Source organism: Spermophilus citellus (assembly GCF_964194105.1).
Source record: "Spermophilus citellus genome assembly, chromosome: 15".
In the NCBI taxonomy this organism is placed as follows: domain Eukaryota; kingdom Metazoa; phylum Chordata; class Mammalia; order Rodentia; family Sciuridae; genus Spermophilus; species Spermophilus citellus.
Window position 1 is genome coordinate 70,709,164 of NC_138195.1, and position 27,661 is coordinate 70,736,824.

Sequence of the window (27,661 nt, forward strand, 5' to 3'; positions counted from 1 at the left end):
CAGTGGTTCTGTTCCCTTGACTGTACCCCAGTAGATAACAAAGTCCCAAAGACTTCCTGACAAAGTTTCTGCACCAAACCTGCCCTCTCTACTCTGGACTTTTACATGAGAGGGAGAAGTACATTTGAGGGTAGAGGGATTCTGAGTATTGAGCCCAGGGGTGCTCTACCACTGAGGTACATACAGCCCTTTTTATTTCTTATTTTGGACAGGGTCTTGCTAAGTTGCTGATGCTGGCCTTGAACTTGTGTTCCTTTCACCTCAACATCCCAAGTCACTGGGATTACAGGTCTAGGCCCCATACCCGCTGAACATTTCTCTCTTGTTTGACTCCCTATTTTGGTTTGACTTCTTGGAGCTGAACTACTGGTTTTGGAAACTCACCCCTAATAGAAGAGAGAAAGAACTGCTATCGTATTTGATACATTGAACTTTTTAGTTTATTTCTAACAGAAATTTGGTCTGTAGCTTAAATAACAACACCTTCATCTACCCTACTTCACACTTGTTCTGGCTGATTCCTACTTACCCTACAGTTGTCCATTACTCCTCGAAAATCTTGTCTCTTTTCCCCTTGTAATGACATTCTCCAGATATCCTGGATCTCCCCACTCATAGAACACCTCACACTTTGTAAATATTGGTTCCATGACTATCTGTCCTGCTAGACTAGACCTTGACTCTTGTTCCTGCTTTGTTTGCTCCCAACTCATAACACAGAATTCACCCACAATCATTGACTGAATGAAAACCTTCCACAAGTTGGCTACAGAGAACTTTTGATGGATTTGGCTGAGAGTGCCCTGTACAATAGCTCTGGAATCCCTGGGGGTGGGAACTGGCTTGTCAGTATTGATGCCCAGATAGTCTTCCTTTTATCCTCTTTCATCCCAAAGCCAACTACTTTTTAAACTTTGGGTTCTTCATGGCTAGTTACTACATATTAAGGACATATCTGCTTCAGACAACAAGGCCACCAGACCCACCCTGCTGTGTATGACATGTAGAGTACACCATAGGGTTATAGGCAACTACTATGGTTTGAATATGGATAGTATGCCCCAAAGATCCACATGTTAAAAGCTTAGTACCCAGCATGGAGATATTGGGAGGTACTACAGACTTTAAGAGATAGGCTTATCAGGAGGTCCTTAGGTCATTGGAGGTGTGTCTTTGAAAGGTCCCTCATGGGACCCTGGCTGGTCCCACTCACCCCCTACTTCCTACTCAAGATATGAATACTCATTCCAACTCATACTTCCACCATGATGTGCTGTTCTCACCAAAGGTCCAAACCAGGGTCATTTAATCTTGGACTTGAACCTCCAAAAATATGAACCAAATAAACTTTCCTTTCTTCATAAGTAGGCTATCTCAGGTATTTCATTGCAGTATCAAGAAGCTGACTAATACATAAAATCATGCTGTCTTCTCTGACAAATGCCTACCAAACCCTTCCCTGCTGAGGAATGAGCCAGCTCACTTACATAGGATTCGAAAAATTACCCCTTTCTCTACACACTTTATTGCCATCTGCTAACATGGTTTCACTATGAATAGAGGTATTTACAAAGGTTATATAATGTGAATGGAACCCCTTGGAGTTATACATTGCACAGTCTACATAACCATATGTGGATATGTGTCCTGTCAGCCTCCCCACTAGCCTTACTAGCTTCATGTTAACCTGCCTTCCTCTGAAGCCAGGCTGTTTGGGCCATGAGTGGATATCTAACTCAACTGGCCAATCAGATTTTTTCTCCCAGGAATTTGAATTTGGGATCCAGAGACTCTAGCAGTCATTACTGCATTTGAAGAAAATGCTGAGTCAATCCAGGTGTGGTGGAACATGCCTGTAATCCCAGCTATAGAGAGGCTGAGGCAGAAGTTTCACAAATTTGAGGCCAGTCTGGGCAACTTAACAAAACTCTGTCTCATAATTAAATTTTTAAAAAAGGGTTTGGGCTATTGCTCAGGGCTAGAGTGTTTATCTAGCAAGCAAGGGGCCCTGGATTCAATCTTCTGTACTGCAAAGAAAAAGAAAAGAAAATGTCATGTCATGGCTGGGACATCCATTTCCTGACAGGTAGCAGTTAGTGTTCCCTGATAGCAAGCAACCGAAACCAATTTAAACTTAAATGGCTAACTAACCAAAATGGAATATACTGGAAGGAATCTCAGGAAATCAGGACCAGGAAAGAGGATCAGTGGAACAGCCAGATGTTCAGGTCAGGCCTCTATTGCTGGGGTGAATGAATGACCTTCATCCACTCCTGCTTATCCAGTGTCTCTTCTTCAGAATTCAGTCTTGGGAGAGGCCATTTGATTAGGAAAACTTCATACAGGTGCCCAGCCTAGTACACAGTGCTGGTGAGGGGGTGTCTACCTTTTTCCCCCCCTCTTATTTCAAAAAACCTTTTTCTCACTTATGAAAGTATTTAGAACACAGAAAACAAGGCAACATTTATCCTTTTTTGTTGAACTGGTATGAGATCTATTGTTCCTCCTTTCCCTTTCTTTTTTTGCATTGCTGGAGATTGAAGCCAGGACCTTGTACATGCCAGGCAAACACTCTTCCAACTGAGCTACATCCCCAGCCCATGTGACTCCTTTTCTGTGGAACTCTTGCTTCCCAGGTCGGTATTACTACCTCAGTTCCTTCCAGAGAAGGAACTGTTGATCCCTCCTGTCAGCTCATCTTATCCTTAGGAGTGAAGGTATCTTCTTCACCGTTCTGGTGACTTTCTGTCATTTCTTCAAGCTTTGTTTGGAATGGTTTTCCTTTCTTGGTCTTTCCTTTCTCAGACTCTTTCTCTTCTGGGGAGAGAGAGAAAGAGACAGACAGATAGACAGACAGTTTCTTTTCAGGAAACTTTCCCCTTTTGTTGAGCAAGTCTGGGTAATGCCCCGTTCCTTGCAGCCAATGATTCCTTCTTCTAACAAGTTCCCACGTGGGCGTATCTCAAACTATAAGAATGGCCAACGGAGGTCTCTCTAGGCACCTCTTGTCTCCCTGATTCTCCCCACTCAATCCCTGTAGGGAAGCTTGTCCTCCTCTGGCCTTCTGACTCCAGGCCAGTGCAGTTCTGATGATCCCTTCTCTTCTCACCTGTCACTGGAGGGGTCAAAGGAGGTCCTGGAGAGGGAACCTCAACTCAGGATAAAGGAGTCCCCAACAAACATTGCAGAAAAGAATTTCAAGATGTGCAGATAGAAGCACAAGCAGAGATTTGTTCAGGGAAGCAAGGAGAACCCATCCAAGGCAGAATGTGGGCTATCTCAAGAGCGAGGCATACTTTTGAGGTCTCAGGCTCTTCTTTTTTAAAGGAAACTTGGTGAGGGATGGTCATGAAAAGGTGTGTGGGGATGACATCAGTTGGTGATCACAAGATGGTTTATGGTGGTCTGCCTGTTCTCAGGACCTTTGACATTGCCTCCATTATCTGATCAATAGATAATGTTTGGAATGTACCCTATATTAGACGTTTCTTAAAATATTATGTCTCCCTTAACCTACTCTAAAAACACATGTGTTAGTACACTGCACAGGACAATTATCATAAGGGATTACCACTAACTTTAAGGTTGTGAGTGAATATTTGTAGATATCCCAGAAATTTGTGAGTGACAGTCTGAGGTGAAAGCTGGCTTGGGGAGTGAAGGTGTAAGGAACCCTACCACAAGTTTTCAGAACAAAGTGAAAATCTCCTTTTTTCTTTCTTTTGTCTCATTTCTACCTATCTTTTTAATTTCTTCCATCCTATCTCACTCTTACCCCCCTTTCTTTGCCCCAGGGTGAAGGGGTTTCCCTTCTGTAGAGCAAGGAGGAAGCAGGGATCCACTGAGTAGAGTAGTCCTCTCTACTTCTCCAGCTTGGGCAACCCAGGTTGGCAGAAGCTGGCTCTACAATTTCTGTTCCTCTCCCCGCAGTCTAGCTACCTACCTTTTTAATCTAAATCCTAGCTCCTACTTTTAGGAACTGTCATCATGTTTAATCCTGCCTGGGGGAGACCCCTAAATGGAAGGTATTCCATTACATGGTAAAGTGCAGTTTAAGTAGCTGTAAGGAAGTGTGACAGAAAGTCTGTCAGAGTTGAGATAGACTTGCCAAAACTTGGTGTAACGTGGGGATGCTGGCTGTCAACGTGCCTCCAACAGAAACCTGATCTGAGCTGAAGCTGGGGAGTCAGGATGTTCAAGGTAAAAGGAAATGGTGTGGGGAGGGCAGACAAAGCTCAGGACCCCTGGGTGCCCTGAGAAAGAAGAGTTCCCAGTGGGTGGGAGCCAGGGGCTTCTTCCTTAATGTGCTGTCAGACAAAGGTAGAAGGACCAGTAGAACTTTGGGACTGTTTCAAGGTGGAGCAGGAAGGCCCAACCCATGCTGAAACAGGATTAGAGCAGAGAGACACTGGAAGGGAGGGCAGGATTTCCTCCATAAGGAAATTTCACCCCGAGATCAGTGACACCTGGGCCCCCTGCAACAGGAAAGGCTGATCCTCCATAGATGACAGCCACCAGTTTCTGGAGGGGAGGGCTAGTGCCTCTGCTGCTGAGGGGCCCAGGACTGGCAACACAGATATCCCACAGGACGATCCAAGCCAAAGACAGCCAACTAAGCAAGTACTAGAAATGGCTCCATCAGATTCCATAGACCTTCTCAGTGCCTACTCTCCCTCCCATGTTCCTTTGTTCAGTCTAGAGACACCCAACCTCCAGCCCTTCTCTGGCCTAGGTCCAGGTGGCCAGTGAGGGATCAGACTGCTTTTCCACCTGGGCCCCTCATGCCTGGCATCTTCCCCACATCACAGTGAGGGAGTCTGCATTTCATCTCCCCTGCCACCGGGTGAGCCCAGGACCTGCCATGTTGTGCCAGTCTCACATAAGCCAACCTCCAGCTGGTCCTCCTATCCCAGCAGGCTAAGGCACCTGAGGCTTTAATTAGGAGCCACCTTAAAGCCTTTCTGGAAGCAGGTGAGAGATGAAGTGCAAACAAGTGAATGAGTGTGTCATCAGCCCTCCCTGCCCCATAACAGGAATATCCATCCTGCCCCTATCTCTGAAAAACCAGCCTGGGATATTTCCCAATGTGGACACTGTCCTGTGGCGGAGGCCCTCTGCCCACCACCATGGCCCATGTCATTCTCCTCTTCGGCACACCCCCAATGTGTACTGAGCAATTTCTCACCTGGGCATCTTCACTCAGACTAGTTCTTTTAATCCTCACAACAACTGCATGAGCCAGGTGCTGATGTGCCCACTTTACAGGTGGTAAACCCAAGACCTAAAGAGATTAAGCATCTTGTCAGAGATCACAAAATTGGTGGTGGACCCAAGGTTCAACTTCCAGCAGTCTAATTCTAGCCAGTAACTTTAGGCACCTACTTCCTCTCCTCTTTTCCCTTCTAGAATTTCTAACTGTACACACAGAAGCTCACACACACTCACGGACACACTGCATTCTCAGTCCATCCTAAGAGCAGTTGCCCAGTAGCTATTTGCTTCTAATTCTCCCCTAACCACTCACTTGCATGGCAAAGCCTATCCCATACCAGGCTCATACTAACATGGGGAGAAAGTCACTCAACTCCTGTGTGTGTGTGTGTGTGTGTGTGTGTGTGTGTGTGTGTGTGAGACAGGGAAGACAGGATAATCAAGGTGACTTCCTTTTGAGACATCTGCTCTGCATATCAGTTTTTGGAGGGCACAAAATGGAAGTGTTGGGAGATGGAGAATTGCAGAGAAGATCCTGCATCCCAGTCCTTTCACTCCCAGTATGATCAGAGCTCAGCTTCCCATTTAGGGACAGGAGCAACAGGTTAGAGTGTGCAGAGGGAGAGATGTGATGAGAGATCTTTTCTTCATTTCCCAGATCTCACGGCTGGAGGGGTAGCAGGTCATAGTCTCTGGAGTCAGATCAGTCTGAATCTCATCACTGTGTTACTTTGGGCAATTATTGGCCTTTCTGAGCCAATGACATAATCTGGAAAATGATATAATAAATAGCAGCTAATTCTAGATGTTGAGAGGAGTCAACTCTATTCTGCAAGTGTCATGGTAATGACTGATTCAGGAAGGAATTACTGATTCGGGTAGGAATTACTGATAAATGCTAAAACTATAGGGCAAGAGTTTATTGGAGGAAAAGAACAGTCTCAAAGTATTTCCCCCACAGAGAGATGATTAATTTCAAAGGGAAAGAAAACAACCTTTACAACTGATAGATCTGGCAAAAAACATGTTAAGCAAGTGATCAAAATTAATGTCACCAATACTGGGACACACTGACATCCTCTGCTTTCTGATTGATGCAGTGAGGAGGACACAGCATGTGTCATGTGGTGTCCCTGTCAAAAATGCACAAACCGAATCTAATCATGAGGAAGCTGCCAGACAGCCAAACTTCAGAAATGTTAATATTATGAAAAGCAACCAAGGTTCACAAGAATTTTTCCAGATTTAAAAAAAACTAAAGAGACACAACAACTAACCACAACAATAAATCCAGGATTGAAATTTTGGCTCAAGAAAAAAAAAAGTGGCTTAAAAGACAGAATTGGGACAAAGAACAAAATCTGAATATGGATTATTTATTAGATACTAGTGTGTATCAATGACATTTCATTAATTTTGTAATTGTCTAAGGACATGTAAAAGAATGTCCTTGCTTTTCAGAACTATGTGCTAGTAGCACATGGTGGCACACTCTGTGATTCCAGCTACTCATGAAGCTGAGGCAGGAAGACTGCAAGTTTGAGGCCAGTCTCACCAATTTAGTGAGATCCTGTCTCAAATTAAAATAAAAAGGGTTGGGGATGTAGCTTGGTGGCAGAGTGCCCCTGAGTTCAACCCTCAGTACTGGGGGGGGGAAAAGTTATATGCTAAAGTACTTCAGGATGGAGAATTATGAGGTCTAAAACTTACCCTAAAATATCTCATGCACAACCCCCAAAACTAATTACATTTATATGTGTGCATGTGTTTGTTTTCATGTGTGTAAACCCAGATAGATTAAAGTAAATGTAGTAAAATATTAGTTCTCAGTGAAAGGGATTTAGAAGTTTATTATACTTTTTGTTCCTTTTTAAAAAAAAAAAAACAAAAACTTTTCTATAGGTTTAAATATTTTTCAAAATAAACTATCAAAATTCAGTTTCTGAATTAACACGAGTATGTGTCCAGCCTGTACTTATTATTCCTTACTAGATGCCTGCTCATTCCTTTGTAGGATAATGGATCCTAAGGGCAGACAGCCCGGGCTGCCCAGTAAGACAGGGGGCAAGGTCCTTCCCCAGCCTCAGCCTCTGCCTCTGCTGTGGCCCTCAAGCTTCAGCCCCCCTGGCTACTCTCAGAATCTTCCCAGGCAGAGCTGAGAGGTGGGGTACAGGAAGCAAAGGAGGCAGGTGAAGGAAGACAGTCCTTTCTCTGTCCTCACACCCAAGAATCATGTCTTTTGAAAGACTGGACAGATTTGTCCACACACATCAAGTGCTTTGTGCTGAGGGATTCTGCAAACAGAAGAGGCACTAACTGAGAGGCAGGAATGCTCCTCAGGCTCCCTCCTGCCTGTGGGCAATCCTGGGCCTCTGAGTATGGGGAGGGAGTTTCACACAGAGCAGCAGGGGAGCACTCAGCCCTGGGAAAGCCAGCCCACGTGTCAACACTCTGGCAGAGAGAACTGTGAAAATGCATATTTGAAGATGTCTGAACAGACTTGTTTGAGAGACAACTGGAGCTATGAAGTAATCCTGGTGTCTCCCCATGTCTCAGTTTTGAAGGCAGGGATTGCCTGCAGGCCTCTGACCTCCAACGTCCCTCTATTATTGTAAGCATTTGACAAAACTTTGCTTAAGACTTCGGGATGACAGAAGTCAACACAGAGAGGAGCTTATAATTGCTACTGGAAGGGCTACTCTGAAGACCCACATGGGACATAAGCCAGCTCTGCTTGGAATCTTCCAGGCCTCGTGCCTGGGCCAGTAATGCTGTACCAAGTACAGATCATTGCCTGCATAAACTGACCTCCTCTGGCTTTAGTAGCTCCTGTAAGCCACAGTGTCCAGCTCCAAGGGGCAGTACCAACCCATGGGCTCTTGCTCAGAACCCAGCATCAGAATCCTCCCCAAGAATGGAAACTGGCCTCCAGGAGCCAGTTGGCTGAGTCCAGGGAGAATGAGTCATAGCAGGATACTAAGGCTCCAAGAAAAAATAAGATCATGGTAGAGGCCAAAGGACTGCTAGTGGAGTGATTCAGAACTGCAAAGACAGGCTTCTGAGTGACAGCTGATCAGGACCACAGAAGAGGAGGATCCAGAGCCATGACTGCCACCTTTCTCTGCCAGTTTCCCTGCTAGTGTATCTGCTACATCCCAAACTCCTGAAAGGGGTGTCCTAGCACAGTGAACCAACAACTTCTCAACCAGCTCTATTCTTTAAAAAAGCTCCCTGTACCCCAATGCAAGCAGGGAGGAACTACCAATGACAGCATCCTTGCACCCCTGGCTGCAGTGATCAGCCCAGGGAAGGATGTTCAACTCAAACTAGCTTGATGAGCTCTTAACTGGGATTTTGCAGTTAAGTAAAGTAACAGGAGACAGCCTTTCCTTTACCCCCAAATCACTATTTGAGGTGATATAATATTAGAGTTGTCTGTCTCCTTCATCTCCATCTGCCACATGAAGATCCAACATGAGGGGATGAGGCCAACACAGAGAGAGGAACAGAGCCCCAGTGACTTTGTTGGCATTTCTAAATCCAATTGTCCCTGAAGCCCACTCCACTCTACTCATATCAGCAACATAAGCTAAGCCTTTTCTGCTTTTCCACTTAGATCAGTTTAAATTAGGTTCTTGCTTCTTCTTTAAAACATGGGTCCAGTGGGGTGCATACCTATAATCCCAGCAACTTGGGAGGCTGAGAAAGGAGGACCATAAGTTCAAGGCCAGCTTCAGCAATATAGCAAGGCCCTAAGCAACTTAGCAAGACCCTGTTTCAAAAAAAGGCTGGGGATGGAGCTCAGTGATAAAGTGTCCTGGGTTAAATTCCCAGTACCCGAAAAAAAAAAAAAAAAAAACATAGGTCCTGATCAATGTTCTATATGAGTCTCCTTTGTTCCCATTGTGAGCAGGAGTGGAAACCTGACCCAAGGAGATTAAGACATTGGCTGAGCCAAGCTAAGAAGTAGAGATTGGAGCCCAATAGCTTGAACTAAACACTACATAGATTTAGAGAAATCTGAATTTGGGGGGACCACTAATGGGGGGGGAAAGAGGAAAGCTGGTGTACTGAGATCAATAGAAATGAGAAAGAACTATCTGGGCAAGATGAAAGAAAGAGAAAGGGAGACATACAAAATATTCTCAATTCCTGAATCCAACTGCACTTCCTGCCCTTCCTTTCTGGGACATTTTCTGATCCCCTACAATATACCCTGTCTTAGGCCTCTTTAGGTATAACTGACAGAGACCTGTTCAGGCTAACTTAGATGAAATAGTAGTCAAACTAGGGATGCAAGTGTCTCCTGGAACCTGGAACAGGTGTCACATCCAGGCCCAGAATCAGGCAGCCCTTCTCTCTCTAGATCTCATGGTGTCGGGCATCTTAATTGAGACAACTTCCTTCAGTTCTCCATGAGCACAAGGCTGAACATTATTGCTTACAGCTCCAGAGTGTACAAATTCAAGCAGCTACAGAGATGTCCTGACCACTCTCTACCCCTTGCTCAAATGCCCAGAGGAAAGGCTTTGGCAAGCCCAGTCTGAGTCTGTATCTATCTGGTCCAACCAGCCATGTCTGGGCAGCCACCTCCAGGGAAGGATCCCAGAGAGAAATCCCCTGTATCTATATCACATCAGGCTATCATGGGTGAGTTTCCATTCCCTGCCACTGAAGAGATAATAAAGTATTTTCAAATAGCATCAAGATACTTCTCCTTACCCCCCCCCCCACCTTTGGAAATGTGAGGCTCAAGGGCATGTGCAACTGGATGGAAGGGCCAGTTCTTAGATGAATGCTGAGAACATTCTTCCATAGTGGCTGTTATGTGAACAAACAGAGTTCATGGGGATGGATCTGACTATCTCTCCCTTCCCCACAACCCACCATCCACCACCATTCTTGAGGGAAAACTGGCCAGTGACTTATTATCTATCTGGACCCATCATGTATTCTGTGGTAGGTAGCAAAGAATCCTGTAGAACATCTCAAAGGCAGACTCCTATGTGACACGTATGATGACTATTGAGTATAACTGTTCTTTCAGGAACAATCCTGGATCCATGCAGACTAGACACCAAATGGGGAATTCTACAATGTGATTCTAAGACTTCTATAGGGTTGGTAGGTAGGATCACTGAGGGTAGGCCAGGTTAGCATGAGTCTTGCACACCTCTCTCACTTCAGCCCTCAGGACACTAAAGCATCAATTCCATCCAGAGGTCAGAATTTTCTTTCCAGAGCATCAAGTTTGTTTGGTAAAGCCCCTGCAACATCTCTTTAACTTCTATTTCTTCCCTGATTGCTTAGAAAAAGGTAACCCTAGATCCAGGATGGACATGGGGGACTGCCTTATGGAGCACAGGTGGATTGAAAGCTTAAAGTAGATATTTCAATTCAGCACTGCTTTTCTAAAACAAAAATATGGGCTAGGGTTAGTGATGCTAGTCTGTAAACCCAGCGGGAGGATCACCAATTCAAGGCCAGCCTGGGTAACTTAGTGAAACCCTTTCTTAAAAATTAAAAGGGGCTGAGGATGTAGGTCAGTGAGAGGGCACTTGCCGAGCATTCATGAGGCCCTAGTTCAATGCCCAGTACTGCAGAAAACAGGACAAAAATATGAAAGTAGAAGCACATGCATACTGTCCAACACCGAGTCCCTCTGTTTCTCCCTCCCTCATACAGTCAGCATGTTCCTATTTCCAATTAATTTCTTTCTTATTTCTCGTGTGTGTGTGTGTGTGTGTGTGTGTGTGTGTGTGTGTGAGAGAGAGAGAGAGAGAGAGAGAGAGAGAGATAGATCCAGGGCCTTCTGCATTCTAGGAAGGTGCTTTACCACTGAGCTACATCCCAGTACACCCTCCACCATCAGCTTCTAATTTAATTCTAACCAATTGAAGAAAAATACTTTCTTTCTTTCTTTCTTTCTTTCTTTCTTTCTTTCTTTCTTTCTTTCTTTCTTTGTGGTGCTGGGCCTTGTGCATGCGAGGCAAGCACTCTACCAACTGAGCTATATGCCCAGCCCAAGAAGAATACACTTTCTTAAATCATCCTCAGTGTACCTTGGCTTGTCCAAGGCCCAATATTCTATTTGCCTCCAGGGCCTGATGGGCAGCCTCCCTGTAGCTTTTAGGCTTGGAGTCTGCAGGAGACAGGTGACTGCACCTGTGCTTCTGTTGGCAGAGGCTGCATCCCAACAACACACTGGGTCCTGGCTGCTGGCCAGTAATAAGGACAACACAACAGCAGCCTCAGACGCACAGGGACAAATGCATTGGGGGTGGGGGGTGGCTTAAATACAAACATACTATTAACTACTAAAACAATTGACAAATATTAACCAGGAAGGAAACTAGAGGGACTTGGGGAAAGGAGAAAGAAAAGGATCAAAGTAAGGCAGGCCAGGCACAGTGGGCCACGCCTGTAATCCCAGCAGCTCAGGAGGCTGAGGCAGGAGTATCTTGAGTTCAAAGCCAGCCTCAGCAACAGCAAGGTGCTAAGCAACTCAGTGAGACCCTGTCTCTAAATAAAATATGAAATAGGGTTGGGGATGTGGCTCAGTGGTCAAATGCCTCTGAGTTCAATCCCCAGTACCAAAAAAAAAAAAAAAAAAGACATACTGGACCCTAGCCTGGTGATTAAGTAATATCATCAAAGTGAGTCACATTGATTGTCTGCACATGAGATGTCACCCCAGTGTGATGTAATTGAAAAGGGCACTTCACCTCAGACCTACAACCTAGCTGAAACATGAGAAAGCCACAAGTCAAATCCAGATCAAGGGACATTCTACAAACTACCTGACATATTCCACTCAACTATTAAGTGAATAAAAGACAAGGAAAGTCCAAGAGACTGTCACAAAGAAACAAAGATGTGATAACTGAATGTAATATAGTATACTGGCTAGAATCCTGAAATAGAAGAAGGATGTTAGAGGGAAAACTAATGGAATCTCCATAAAGAGGGAGTTCAGCTGAGTGTGCTGTTGCATGCCTGTATTCCCAGCTGCTCAGGAGACTGAAGCAGGAGGATCATAAGTTTAAGTTCAGCCTCAGCAACTTAGCAAATCTAAGTAACTCAGCAATAACCTTTCTCTAAATAAAATATATAGAAGGGCAGGGGATGTGGCTTAGAGGTTAAGTGCCCCTGGGTTCAACCCCAGTACCAATAAATAAATAAATAAATAAAGTGGGAGTTCAGTTAACAGCAATATATCAATAGTCATGTGACATCACCAATAGAGGACATTGTATGGCAGTATGTGGGAGCTCTTTGTGCTATCTTTGAAACTTTTCTATAAATTTAAAACTATTCTAAAATAAAAGATGCATTTTTAAAAACAGAGTAAGGTAGAGGTATGGGGGAGAGCAGAGGATCTGGTTTTCTGGTTGGAAGAGGAGGGAAGGTTGGAAGGCAGAAGCCCTGGGATATCTGAACTAGGACGAGAGACTGCTGGTCTTGAAACAAACGGGCACCCCCAGCCAAGCAAGATGCTTCCTGTGAATAAGGTGAGCCAGACCTTATTCTGTGGGCACAGAAAACAGGTCTAGCATTCACCTGTGAGTGCAAACCTCTGGAGAGATTTCCTTAAGACAGCTCCGACTCAGCAGGTCTGGGTCGGGATTGGATTCTGGTTTCCTAACTGGCTGTCAGGTGCTGCTGCTGCTGCTGGTCTCTGACCACACTCTGAGTTGCAAGAAGCTGGCAAATTTGCAACACTGCTCACCTGGGAGGAGGAAAGGGACACTTAAAGAAGAGGTTGCAACCCTGAAGCCACATATCATCAGCCTTACAGCCCACACAGGAGCACAGACCCCCAAGGGCCCCCCAGTGAAGAGAGCAGGGCATTGCTCCCAGGCTTATAGAGCAGGTCCAACCCTGATTGTTCTCCCACAAACCATAGCACTGGCCCTTCCGGCCTCAGGCCCCCATTATAGAGTCTAATACCCATATCTCCAGGTTGTTCTAGGGACTGAGATGATCACATGTAAGGGTCTCTGTACATTGTGTAACTGTCTGCTCATTAAAATGACCAAGACATCTGTCCAAATAGTTTCAAGTGATTTACAAAGTGTATTTCTCCCTCTCTCTTTAATTAACACAGTTATGCCCACAAGTAGCCATTTTGCATTATTTATTCATCCATTTAAAAAAATTTGGTAGTTGTAGATGGACATAATGCCTTTATTTTACTTGTTTACTTTTATGTGGTTCTGAGGATCCAACCCAGTGCCTCATGCATGCTAGTCAAGCATTCTGCCACTGAGCTACAGCCCCAGCCCTTTATTCAACCATTCACTCAACAGATAAGTCTTGAAAGCTCCTGAATCTTCCAAAGAATTTGCCTTTTGAAGTCTGCTGTCATGTGGAAGCCAGATTTATAGAAGGTTGGAGCTGAAAAGCAACCTGGATCTTACCTTAACCTTCCAAGGCATAAGTCCCCCTTGTCCTTCTAAGTCCTCCACTTCTCCTGCACTCTGACATCCCTATCTGAGTCCACAGAAAAAAGAAAGAAAACTTCCATGCCCTATGACCTCCTCTTTTCTTTGGTGGAGCCTTCTGCTTGTGATGGCCTGGGTTCCCAGCCCCTTCCCTCCTGCCTGATGACAGCCTCTTTCTCTGGCTGCAAGGTTCCCACCCTGCCTTAGCCACACCTGATTATTGTCCTGTGGGGACCAAGAGCTCAGGAATCTCAGCTTACCTTTAAGCTTAACTTGTATAAACACATTTATATGCATACACAGGAGTTTAAAAATCAAATCAAGGTGGTTCCTTCACAGCAGATTAGAGGAAAAGAGAAGGGAGTTGATATTGTTGGATCAGAGACTTTAGGAACTTGATCAAAGCTATGCCAGGGCATCAGGAAAACATGCTTCAGCACATTTTCACCCAACTCTGCTCCCAGTTCCATGGGATACTGGGTACTGGGTTAAGAAAGTTGGGTGCAGTGGTGTATGCCTATAATCTTTGGAAGACTGAGGTAGGAAGATTGCAAGTTCCAGGCTAACCTTGACAAATGAGGGAGGCACTAGGCAACTTAGTGAGACCCTGTCTCAAAATATAAAATAAAATGGGCTGGGGGTGTGGCTTAGTGGTAGAGCATTTCTGGGATCAATCCCCAGTACAAAAAAAAAAAAAAAAAAAAAAAAAGCCAAGTACAGAGGCTCCTGTGAGCTCACTGATACTGGAAGAAAACAGCTAGACAACAGGGTAAGGTGATGGGTGGCTAGGTCCAGTAATCAGTGTTAGCAGCACTGTCCCTGCATCCTCAAGTCCTCATCTCCGTCCATCTTCCATTCGTGAAGCATGTGTGAAGCCCTGGGTTCAGTCCTTGGCACCACATAAAATAAACAACAACAACAGTAAAAAATCAGAAAACTTGGGGCTGGGGATGTGGCTCAAGCGGTAGCGCGCTCGCCTCGAATGCGTGCGGCCCGGGTTCGATCCTCAGCACCACATACCAACAAAGATGTTGTGTCCGCCGAGAACTAAAAAATAAATATTAAAAATTCTCTCTCTCTCTCTCTCTCTCTCTCTCTCTCTCTCTCACTCTCTCTCCTCTCTCACTCTCTCTTAAAAAAAATCAGAAAACTTCCCATTCCACTTGGGACACCAGCTACTGAAGCACCTGAGCATTATAAAGGTTTATAAAGGTTAAGGAAAGCTAGAATGAGTGAGGCTCTTTTAACACTTCGCTACCCACACCTCAAAGCCCTGTTCTGTTAGACCTGACTCCTATCATTCTAAATCAATGTCCTTGAATATTGTTTCCCCAAAGTCTGCCCAGCTCACTACTCCTAGCCCAACCCTAGCCTCTGCCCTGGAAGAAAACCAGAGACAGAGCATCTTGGGGAGGGCTTCCCCAGAAGATCTCACTACCTGCTTATGATCATCATTAGATATTCCAGGGCAATGTGTCTCATTGTGGACAGAGGAGTCCCAATTGCCTGGAGGCCATGTTCCAGGGCACAGCCCGTGACTTTTTAACAGGTTCCCTAGAACTTGATGTGCAGTCACTTTTTTAATGTCTGAAACTGACACTAGGTAAACCCAACTCCTTTGAGGTGGTGTTTGCGGCAATAATTGGTAAGGCTATTTCCCTTTTGTTTTCTCAGAGAGAGGAGTTAGAGTTTTTTAATGGGGGAATTGGCTGAGAAGAAGAGGTGGAAGTAGTATGGAGGCCTAGGGAGCTGTGGAGGAGATGCCTACAGGTGCACACAAAGAGGGGAATCCCAAAGGAGGTGACAGCCCCTACCTGGTCTCCCATCTGGTAACTGCCCTCTTCAGTCTCCATAGCTCACTGCTTAGGCCTGGGGGAGGTTTTCCTGGACTTAACAACACCCCCACCTATGGCACTGATCTTGAATCTAAAATATGTCTTTTGTAAAGCACCTTGTGGGGACCTTAGCCCTAGTCCTTAGTGCAACACCCTGGGGCAGGGATCATTGTCCCCAACACACAGAAACTAAATGGATGCTTAGAGATAAAGTGACTTGCCAAAGTCCCAATGACTTAAACCCAGGATCTCTAATTCCAAATGGCAGACTACATTCCCTCGTGTATAAGCATCAGTGGGAAGAAGGTGGGGTAGGGAGGGATAGGTTCTGTGCTTCTCCAGGATTGGTGTGCATAAGATTGGTAAAGGGATAAATAAGGAGCCAGATGCTCCCCCCCCCCATCTCCTGGCATTTCTATGCTGAGGGTTCCTCAAAATTGCCAAGACTGGCCTCGAATTTGCAATCATCCTGCCTCAGCCTCCCAAGTATTTGTGATTACAGGTATGCACCACTATGCCTGGATTATTTTATTTCTTAATTGACAAATGAAAATCGTATGTATTTATGGTGCTCAAAATGACGTTTTGGCATATACATACACAAGTGGTATAGGGGAAGAAATTTCTAACCTTCCAGTTAGGGGACAGATGGCCCATCAACAGAAAGGAGAGAAATAAGATTGGCGCAGAACTAGCCATAGGGGTAGCACTTAACAACACTGAGTATCCCTTCCTTGTGCAAATCCACAAGGTTTATATGAAGCCCCTTCTGCCTGTTTGTGAAAGAAACTTCCTTCCTGAAGGCAGGGGCATGGCTAAGATCACCAGGAGATCAGTTCCGGAATTTCCTCAGCCCTCCAGAGCGGCGGCCCAGCAATTCCAAATCACAGACAGCAGAGGGTGCTGTTGCCTAACCTTTCTGGCATGGAGGCGGGTGTGAGGATCCGGACTTTTCCGACCCGAAGGAATTCTGATCTTTGCTCCTTGTGTCAGGGAGAATCCCGAAGGGGTCAGGTTAGAATAGAAATAGGGAAGACTAGGGACTTTAAACTTCCCCTTTGGAAGCTCAACCAGAAGGTTGGCCTCTTGAGACAGCCCAAGGAGGACCCTTTTTTTTCTCTCCCCACCACAAGAGACGTGGAGTGACCCCTTCCTCAGCTCTATCCCATATCCAACCCTGAAAGTGCGACCCCGGGTCTGCGGATTCCAAGGAGAACCCCTAGCCGTACCCATGGCATTCCTTTCTGCAGTCGCTCCTAAAGGACCTGTGCAAGGAAGTAGGAGTGCAGCGTGTTCACGTAAGGGCTTTTTATTAGTGGCACCGCGATGGGTGGATATTGGGAGTTTCAAAGGGGGTAAGGAAAAGTGTAGCTGAAAGGGCGCATGCTGCTGTTGAACGTCGCCACAAATGCCGCTGGGTGGCGCTCGAAGCCCGCGTCACCGAAAAGCGCACGGTTTTTGAAGAGGTCGGCGGGTGTTGAGACTGGCTTGGAGATCCCCAAGAGCTAGAAGAACAAGGAGCCAGGGTTAAGGATCCTCCTCACCTAAACAGGACAGGGTACACTAGACTATGAAGTAGCCGTCGTTCTTTAGAGGCTAGGAAAGGGCAAAAATAAAAAAAATAAAATAAAAAAAAATTTAAAAAAAAGGAGCTAAAGGCACGAACAAGCTGCCAGAGGTAGAAGATGGATGTCCCTGGAGCTGGAGTGGGGATCTTGGTCTCAGTGTGTCATCGGTCCTCTTGTCTCTCTGAATTTATGGATTCTGTTGTGGAGAGCTAGGAGAAAAAATCGGAATCTTAGAGTCCGAATTTGGCCTGAAATTAAAATTCTGAAGAGCATGTCCATCTGCTTTTCTCCCAGAATCTGTGGGTCTGTGTGGAGACACTTGCTCTGGGCTTGCCCGACCCACCCTTGTTACTGGCGAAGGTGTGGATTCCTGGCTCTTTCTATCGCTTCTTTGGACACCCTTGGCGTTTATCTCCTGACGCTGGGGAATTTGCCCTGGCTTTGAGGAACCCGCCCCCCTCCCCAACACACACACCCCACGGAGGAAAGGGGAAAGGGGCTCTAAATGTGTCTCAGATTCGTTCCAGATCAGAATTATAACCTCCATTAGTCCCCGTGGGACATCCTCAAGCGCGGACCCTTCTCTGTGCGAGGCCTTCCCTGTACAGATCCTTTGGGCACTAGCTTGGCTTCTCCTAACCACCTGCAAGTTGGAGAGACTCTGATGCCCCAAACTCTCTAGCTCCTCCCCATCTCCCGAGACTTAGCCTATCTCTCCCCTCTCCTCCTCACCCCTGAGTGCAGTCCTGGGTCCGTGCGGAGGGAACGGAAGACCTGGAGAGGAGTGGCTGTGTGGCCGGCTGGTCAGCAGCACTAGTGTTAACCGCGCCGGGTAGTCTAGGAAATCGAGATCCGACCAGCAGGCGACGGCGCTGGATTAGGCCTAGGGAACTGGAGCTCCTTGTGAGATCTGGATGCACCAGCCTCTCCCTTAAAATAGACGGTGGCGGGGACAGAGTGCGTTCTCATTGAGGGGGAGATAGAAATATGGAGTAAGAGATTGAAGGGGGCGGGAACTGGGACCCTGGAAGTTCCGTCCCAGACGATCAACGCCCACTAGCCCAGCTCCAGAGGCCTTGGCAGCGGCTTGGGGTGGGGTGGGGGCGGGTTGGCAAGCTCCAGGGAAGCCAGAAAATAGAACTTGAAAGGACTCTATGTCTCCCTTTGGGACAGCAAAGTCCCCCAGCCCTCCAGTCCACCGCCACCCGCGCCATCCTGCCGGAGCTCGGAACCCAGCACGCTCTTGATTGAATGGCACTGGTAGAAACGAATATGAGGTTCTGGGAGGAAATGGGAGGAGTGAATGGTTGGATATCTGTAGCCTCAAGGTGCCCCACCCGTTTTGCAGCTTTGGCACTACCAGCCTCCTGGACTCCTGGGGAAATGGAGACCGCCCCCTGGGAGTTCTCGCTGGCTCCCCCAGGCCGGAGGTATTAGTGCTGCTTGATCAGACCTCATTTCCTGAGAAAATGGAAACATATCCAGGGTCCTTAATAAAGTGAATGACGAGGCTTCGAGTGTAATTGGGCTTCCGTTTGGTGGCTATTTCCTTAAACTGAGAGTGGAAAAAAATATAAACCCACAGTGCCCAGTTGCAATTATGTGACTATCAGAAGTAGCACAGGGTGTATTAGCCGAGACCCAGAGCAATGATGTAAAGTCTGAGAAATGGGCATAAACGCTTACCCAGACCCAGGAACTCAGAAGGCCTGGATCTCCAGACCACTCCCGCATCCAAGAACACGCTTCCACATCCTTCCGCTTATGTTCGGAGCCTGAGACCCACCCTTCGGCTGCCATAGGCACACACCCGGATCTTTACACGCTGGGGCGGAGGTGGATCTTCTTCCTGGCAGAAAAGGAACGTCCTCCAGGGCAGAACACAGCCTGGCTGCGAGTCCCCTGACCGTTCCCCGGCCCAGACGCGCTGGCTGCATATTTTCTATGCATAATCCAATTTTCTCCGTGACTATCTAGTTAAACTCTTTAACAACAGCTACATAATTAGAATTTGGATTCCCATTAATTTTCCCTGGGCCTCGAACCATTTGCAGCTCACACTGGTAATTAATGCGATACATCACTAACTTTACCCAGCGCCCGCCAGCCCGACTTAGGTCGCTCAGCCTGCTCACGGCGCCCCCGCGCGGGTTCCTGACTCTGGACCCTGCTTCCGGGGTGGGGGCTGATTCCCTCCCTTCAAAGCTGAGTGCCTTCGGCCGCGCACCCAAAGCCTTCCTCTTTCTAGGAAATTTCACAATTAAAAATATTTATCGGGAGCAGATTTACGTTTCTGGGTTTCCAGTCTCGGGGCGTCTGGGTAGGCTATTAAGAGTAATTAGCATCTTTTGCGCATGCAGATTTACTTCGCTCGTTGCCACATAACTCATCCCTAAAAGCCGGCGCAGGCGAACGCAGGCGCCGCCGCCAGAGCAGCCGCAAGAGCTACCGACGCCCGCGGGTCTGACTCGGGTTCCCTGGGCCTTGCTCCCCAGTACACTGCGGACTTCCAGTCTTTCCCACTGTGCTGTCCGCTCCAGCGTGGACATCCAGTAAGAGATGTGAAAAGGTTCTCATCCTAGAGCCTGAACCAAGGACGACCTGAGGAGGCAAGGGAAAGGCCCGGACCAGGCTTTCTCAGTTGTCCCAGGGACCTCCGACCGTGGGCGTGTAAGGACGGAACAAGTGGGCGTATCCATGTGTGAACGCTCACGTGCTCGCGAATGCACATGCATGTGGTTGTTAGTGCGCATTCCTGGGGGTGCGCAAGGAGGTGCGTGGGAAAAAATGAGTTGATCTTTCTTCCCTTCCCCCCCCCCCCCCCGCCCACCGATTCCCAGGACAGCTACTCAAATGCCAATCCTAGGCTACCCAACTAGGTCACTGAGGTTCAGAGGACAAGAGACTATGGCCTCTACCTTTCCTCCATTTCCCTTTCACAGAGCCAGCCAGACTACCAGCCCGGCTGAGGGCGGAGGTTGGGGGGATTCGGAGGCCTGACTCTGTCTGAGTGCACTGCTAGCCAGAAAAAGCACAGGCGGGGAAACAGGGGTCACTGAACTGAGGCTTTGGGAACCTCTGGGGGAGGCTGGAGACGACTGAACCAGGCTGGTGAAGGAGGTCATTCGGACAAAGGGACAAAGTTAGAGGGGCCAGGGACAGAGAGTGCGGCTGTGGCTCCCGCGCTCTGGGCCGAGGCACCCACCCCGAGTTCGTTATTAACGCACTGGGAAGTCTGCGAGCCGCCCAACTTTCTTCTCTTTAATGAGCCTAGAAGAAGAGGCTGCCCTGAAGGGGTTTGTTCATTAAAGATGTAGCTAGAGGAATATTGTCTCATTAATTATCTGGTTTTAATTACACTCCTACCCTTTGAATCGGAGATGGGAAAAGTTGATTTGGTGGTGCCACCCCCTTTAGCTTAAAAAGTCAGGCCGAACGGGGAAGAGGTAAGGGGGGCTTCGTGTTCCTGGGGGGTATGTTCGGTGAGAATCCTGTATGAGGGGACTCCATGCCTCAATATGTAGGTGGACAAGGTCTGCCTGTGAATCTGAAAATGTGCGTGTATCAAAGAGTGTGTGACCACGTGTGCCTGAGAGGCCGCGTGAACGTGACTTGGGTGCCTATGTGTGCTTCCTGCCTGTGTGTGGTTCTATGCATCGGGATGTGCATGTGAGTAGCTGACTGTGTCTACAGACCGGCCTGAGAGCAGGAGTCTACATGAATAGGAGTGTGACTGGATAGCCCCCGTGTCTGTGCCTGAGATGGTGGCTTCCTGCGCATCAGTTCAAGTGACAGTGTCTTGGGTACTCTGCTGTGCCTGCATGTACCCTCATGCATATGAGTGATGGTGGGGGGGGGCTCCATAGCTGGAGTGTCCCAGAAGCTGTACTGCTCCAAGGATATAGATCAGTTTCTGAGGGTCCCCAGAGCTGGGGGCCACCTGGAAACCATGATCGTTGTTGGGGGGAGTCGTTTAAGGGGGTGCTCCGTCCTGTCTCGTCCCTTGTCAGCTTGGTGCTGCGCTAAAACGGGGGCCGTTTTCCCTTTAAATCGCGGACACTTTGACAGGGGACATTAAGGACCCGGCTGCTCAGGCTGAGCAGATCATAAAACCGGACAGGCAATTTCTGCTCCCGCCAAATAGCCGGGCAAACTCGTTCTGCATCTTTGGTTTTAATGCACTAAACTGGCAGCTAAGCAGGGAGCGAGCAAAGGGGGGGGTAGGTAGCCCCCACACACACCGGCACACCGGCACCAGCACACACGCAAACACCCCTTCACACCCTTTTGCCCCGCCCCTCCCGAACCCCCCCACCAGCGGAATTATCAACTAGAATTTGATTAATATGCAAATCGCAGGCAAACAGCTCCATATAATTCTTTCAGTGGAGAGTAATTAATCACCAGTTAAAGCAAATTAATACATATATCAATTTTGTCAGAAACATGCTTAGTTCAATCGCCCGTAAAATTGAAGTTTGAAGTATTAAGAGGCTCTGCAGAAACGCCAGGACTAAAACTTTCAAATTGATCCTATTTAGTAATCAATCAGGCTCTCCCCTCAGGTTAATCTGCCTAATTTTTCATCTCAAATCATACACTTTACTGACACGCCATCTAGCAAACAGTCGATAAAAAGTTAACAAAAATGATAACGACTCCAGCCAGAGCCATTGTGCTGGGCGGGTGGGCGGCAGGCGGTTTTGATTGCATTTCTGGGGTGGTTGGGGATTTGGATTTTTCCTGGGCCAGGGGCTGGGCGCTCCCCCACACAGCCAAAGCCTCCCTGCCCCACCACTCCTGTCTGCTACTGGCTGCCCTCTCTGCTATTGGACTCCCTCAGAACATCAGAACACCAGCAGGCATTTCCACCAAAGCAGCCTCGAACAGCCAGCTCCCTCCCCACTCCTGTGCTTGCAGAGAATGTCAGGAAGCTTGTGCCTAGTATGCTGTTGGTAACTGTGGCCTGTGCCTGTGTCCCTGTGCCTATATTGTCTGTAGAGCTGAGGATGGTGTCTATCTGTTTAACAGCAAAGGTTTATATGTGTAATTCGAGTGTGTGCCATTGGTACTGTGTTTCAGGCATCCTGTGTGTCTGTGTCACTGTAGGTGTGTACTGGGTTTCGGCATTGTGGGTCTGTGTAACTGTGTGCCTGCCTTACTCTGGGATATTTGTGAAACACTGTGTGCCTATGTGGTAGCTTGGCTTTGTGTCTGTGTGCACAAGTGTCTTTGTGGGACTACCCTTCATGTGAAACCTCAGGCATCCAGATCAATAGACAGACACAAGAGGGAAGACCCAGACACTTCACCTTGAAAAGCCTCTGGGAAGTGGGAGGGATCATCTCTTTCCTACCTAGTCTCCCACTCTAGCCTCTATGTTGAGGGAGATAAGGAAGAGGAGGGCCCCCATTTCCTGGCAGTGGAGATGCCCAGCCCTTGAGTCCCTTTCTCTGCAAAGCTCCTGACTTGGACCACTGAATTTGGGGTGGAGGGTGCAGACACTCAGGTAGACATGCCTGTATTCCACATACTGAAATGTCACATCCACACCCAGATATGGTTACATCTCAAACCCCTGTATACACGTGGTGACAACTAAATCTGCTCAGGTCCCAGGACACACACACACACACACACAGATAATCAATCTTTCTTCTTCATAGCATCCACCCCACTCACAAAGTGCAATATCCAGCTCCCCATGGGACAAACTACACATGGGTCAGATGCCTAAACCAATGCACAGCAATGGATCTCTGCATGCACTCATACACCAGATTCCAAGTGATCAGGATTCATTCACTCCCAGCCCTGCTGGAAGCATTGTCCACCCATCCCACATGCACACGTGTGCATATTGCCATTTGTACTCTCCCCATCTTGTGTGGAGCTGGCCCCTTCCCATAGAGGAGGAGCTTCCCTTGAGTGAACTGGGAGAAGCAGAGCCTTTGAGGACTGATGCAGCCAAGGGTGGGTCTGCAGACAACTCCAAAGACAAAGGTTCAACCTAGAGGCCAACTTGAATGGGAGGGGGCAAGCAAGGGAGCCAGACCACTACAACAGCACAGCAAAGGATACTAGCTCCTCCCCAACTTGTTTTCAAAGAATCAGCTTGCACCTTCATAGTGTTCATTTGCTGGACTCAGCTGTCCTCAAAGTAGACTCACATCCCTGCTGAAGGTTCCCCATACTACCATCTGCTCACTTCTTTTGTGAGCTACTTTTCCTTCAGGCCAGGTGCTTTCCACCTCTGCCCTCACATTGTACATGTAAATTTGAGTAGCCAGCGTGGCCAAGCTGTTCAGGGCTAGGATTCCTGTGTTGTCGGGCTGTAGCTTCCATTCCCTATCAATGTGCATTCTCCCCATTATCTGCTCACAGTGGCTCCCTGCACACATCACTCACCCCAGCATTGCTCACCCACTGGTCATACCCACCCCAGTGACAGCTTTACTCTTTTCCTCTCCATTGCACAAATTTAGTCACACCTAGTTGCACACACTAGTTTGCAACAATCAGTTACACAGAACGCAGCAGAACACACCCAGTTATTCCTAGTTACACATGCTCTGTTTCCATCAATCACTGGCACATGCTCAGTCTCTCAACTGCACACACTCAGTGGCATACTCAGGAACACATTCTTGTTGGTCCCTACACTGCTCACCAAACACACTCACTCAGTTTCAAGACTCTCCCAGGACTGGCAGCAGTGGAAAAAAGAAGAATGAGTTGCTGAGGGCAGCTGATACAGAGGTGGGACCCCAAGGAAAACTTTGAGATGGGACTTCTCCTTTCTTCAGGGTATTGTTCTTTCACATGCACATGCCATAAAGCCCAGGAACCCTCATCTTCCTTAACTTCAGTCCCAAGAACCTGTCCTTTGGGAAACTGGGCCTATGGACACACCCAGAGGCCATGCTCTTAGGCCTGCCAAAGTCTACTTCAGACCCCCATTCCAGCACATGGCACAGTATAGATGGACCCATCCACCACACAACACCTCACCTGTACAGCCCAATCACCACTACCCAGTTTACCCAGTTATCCACCCCCCCCACACACACACACACAACTGGAAGCCACTGTATTTCTCCATTTTACAACAGCGGCATCCTACCCTTTGACCCTCATCACCCAGCTCACTCAGGCTTCCCTGTCCCTTTTCCCACATGCCTTTCAGCCCCTGGTCTTACCCACCCTGACCCTTTATCTGGCTGCTCCTTTTACATCTCTGGAACTCTCTTATTCTCCCTCCATGCATTTGGGGAGCTTGTGTATTGTCAGCACAAACTGTTTTCTGGCCCTCAAGAAAGAAGGGCTGTTTGTTGGGGGTGGAGAGCAAAGCCCAGGTGCCGCTGGGTTCTGGAGGTTGGGAACACGCAGGGCGGGGCGAGTGGACTTTCCTGGACCCAGCGGCTCAGAAGGGTGGGGAGGAGGGGGATCCGGCGGTGACGGGCAGGGGCGGAGGGGAGGCGTGCGGGCCCCAGCCCGTCCCTTTCAGGGGGGACTCATGCATCAAACTTCAATTTTCCGGACGATTGAATTAGTGATTTTTTTTCTCCTGAACTAAAATACACTTAAGTCTTTGGGATTAATTACCACGTTCTGGTCCCTCAGACTGGAGTATTACTTATCGGAGCTGCGTCTGACACCGGCCCGACACCTCGTAAAATAAGGAACTGCGCCTCCCGGCCTCACCCTGCGCCGCCCGCTAGGCCGCCGAGCCGGGAAGCCAGAGCAGGGAAAGCAGAACTAGCCAGAACGCGCCCTGCGGCTCGGCCGGTCCGCGCGCGGACAGGAGAGCAGAAACTAACCGCATCCTGAGACTTGGCAAGCCGCGCTGAGGCCCGGGTCCCAGTGGGGAAGGGAGAGACAAAGCCTAGCCTTCTCCCCTGGCAGCCAGGAACCGAAAGTGGGTCCGCAGAGAGGCCAGATTTCTGAGGGAACAGGTCGGTAATGACCCCAGGCGATGACGGAACTCGGCAAAGGGCCGAGCCTTAACGAAATTGGCCCAGAGAGTGGCCGTGGGCCTCACAGTCCCTCACACGATCCACGGCACACTCAGACACGCAGAAGAAACAGACAGGCAATATATAAGCCCCGATCCCACGGAGCCCACTCCTGTGTGCACACACCACACACAGCCGAACCACGACAGGCCCAGCAGGCACCTTCCAAGAGGCTCAGGTTTGACACCTGGAGTTCCAAACCTTCTGTCATCATAGGTCCGGTCAAAGCCATCTGAAAGCCCCTGGACCGCGCGAACGGATGTCAGACTTCATCAGAACTGGGAGAGCTAAGGAGCCGGTGGGCTAGAGTTCAGGCCTCCCTGGATTCCAGTTCCTTGCCTGGTTCCAAGTCCCTCAGCCCTTAACCACGATCGCCGACTTCCCCACTGCTTTCTGCGCTATGGGGCCTTAAGATGAGCCCCAAACTGCGTGCTCCGCCTGGCCTTAACAACCGTGTGCATGGTCGGTGGAGCTCCAGGAGCCCACCAGCAACCCGGGGGAGGCATCGAATTCTGTAGAGCCAATGTGATTGAGGAGTGGCTTAGCTCCACTTTCCAAATTTTGCGGGACACAGCTTGAGGCTCTCTCTCCCCAGTCCTCCTCCGCTAGGGTTTAGCCTAAGGCTCTCAGGAACACCCCTCTCCTCCTTCCCTTAGGCTTGCCGTCCTTTCTAGCCTATAGAAACAACGAATTATTTATGTCTTTCAAGGCCTGGGTCCCATGCCACCTCCTCCTCCGTGAAGCCACCATCACTACCGTGAAGCCACCATCACTACCGTGGAGCCCGAAGTCATCTCTCTGCATTTTGCAAGAGGCACTTCCCTGCCCCACGGCCAGGGTCTGCTATTAGCGTCTGAGGTGCTTGCGGGCTTGCCCGTTAGAGTGGGAGCTCCTTGAAGGCAGGAACGGAATCTGATTCATTTCAGTTCCCCAGCCACCTGCACACAATAAACATTTGCTGAATTGAATTGATTTTTCTCTTTACTTTATTAATCCTTCTCCTTTCTTCTTTCCCTCTTTCTTTTCCTCCTTCCTTCCTCCCTCGTTATTTTTTATTTCTTGGTTATATTCAATTGTCATGTTTTTCAGGCTCATTAAATCCATTTAGAGACAAAAGAATAAAAGGCAGAAGGGGAAGGGAGGGGGAGGAGGGGAGGGGAAGGGAGGGGGAGGAGGGGAGGGGGAGGGGAAGGGAGGGGGAGGCCGGAGAAGCAAACAAATAACCCGCTTTAACTAGACGGGCGGATAAATGGCCCCGTTTCTCCTCAGCCCCGATGCGCCTGCTTAGCTGCGCGCCCCGCGGGCGCCGCAGCTCGGGTGGGCTCAGCCCCGGGGCCACCGCCCCCAGACCGAAGGGACCAGCAGGGCCCAGCCCAGGGCGGCGAAGAAGCGAGCGGCCGGAGGTGCCAGGGCCGCTTCATTGGGATTCATGGGCGTGTTGGGCGGGCGGCCCGGGGCTCCGGGCGCGGGGCGGGGGCTGGGCGAGGGGGGGTGCGCACGGCGGGCGCAGATGCCCGGGTGACCGCCGCGCCGCGGTCCCTGCGCCGCCTTTGTGCCGGGGAGGCGCGCGCGGGGACCTAATCCATCAAATTGTCTACAAATTGTGAAGAAAATTCAAAAACCATATGGTCGCCAGCGCCGGCGCGCTCTGGGCTGCGGAGGGCCGCGGCCGTGCCCGCACCGGGAGCCGCGGGGGGCTGGGCCCGGCTATTGTCGCCTGTCAGCGGCCGCCCGGGCCCATTCGTCCCGGCCTTCATGGTCCGCGCTCCGAATTACAGACCCATCCATCCTGAGAGAGGGCGATTTATGTCGCCCGGGAGGAACCGACCGAACGCCCGCGCGACTGCCCGGCCGCCTCCTTCTCTGGTCCCTTTCCTCTCTTCTCTCCCCTCTACCTACACTATCTTTTTCTCCCTATCTCTGTCTCCGTTTCTCTTTCTAGGTCTGTAAATTTTCTTCTTTTCCACTCTCCTCCCTTTCCTTGGCTGTCCACCTTCTCGCTCTGCTTCTGGAGTATCTTTCTCTGCTCCTTTCTTTCTTTCTTTCTTTCTTTCTTTTTTCCTTCTTCTTTTCTTTCTCCCCCCCCCCCGTTTCTGGCTGTCTCTTAGTTTTCCTCCTGGACACGCACGTTCCTGACTCGGGCCGGGGGGGCCCCATCGTCTGCCCGAGACCAGATGCGAATTTCTCACATCAATTTTGAGGAGAAAGAGAGCCGAGCGGCCCGGGGCGGGACCCGACTTTAGTGACAGCGGCCACTCGCCAGCCCAGAGACAACAAAAGCCAAGAGAGAAATCCTCTCAATCCGGGAAAGTGAAAGCGAAGTCCCAACCACTGTTAGTCACCACAAACCTCAAAGAGTCCCTGCAAGATTCATGACTCTGCTCCCAACCAAGTTCTGGGCCCAGAATTTATGGACGTTACCAGAAATTTACCTTAGCTCCCACTTCGGGCTCACATCCCCCAGGGCCCTTGTGTGCAATTCAGCCCGCCCTTGTTGCTTTCAGACTCATTCTTTTTTATTCCTACTCTCCAAGGATGAGGCCTGGGGAGGGACCAAAAGTTGAGAGCCCCCAGGCTCCACCTTGATG

General features: G+C 48.8%; 1 long non-coding RNA gene across 1 annotated transcript; it reads right to left on the reverse strand.

Moving 5' to 3' along the window:
* Nucleotides 1–903: 903 nt before the first annotated feature.
* Nucleotides 904–25,217, reverse strand: LOC308634605. Its single transcript, XR_014019042.1, has 9 exons — nt 24,879–25,217; nt 18,745–18,907; nt 17,600–17,988; nt 17,157–17,267; nt 16,720–16,995; nt 16,406–16,473; nt 12,772–12,940; nt 5,186–5,281; nt 904–2,817 (listed from the first exon to the last, which is right to left on the reverse strand). It is a non-coding gene; the product is annotated as an uncharacterized lncRNA (long non-coding RNA).
* Between the last annotated feature and the right edge of the window lie 2,444 nt (nt 25,218–27,661).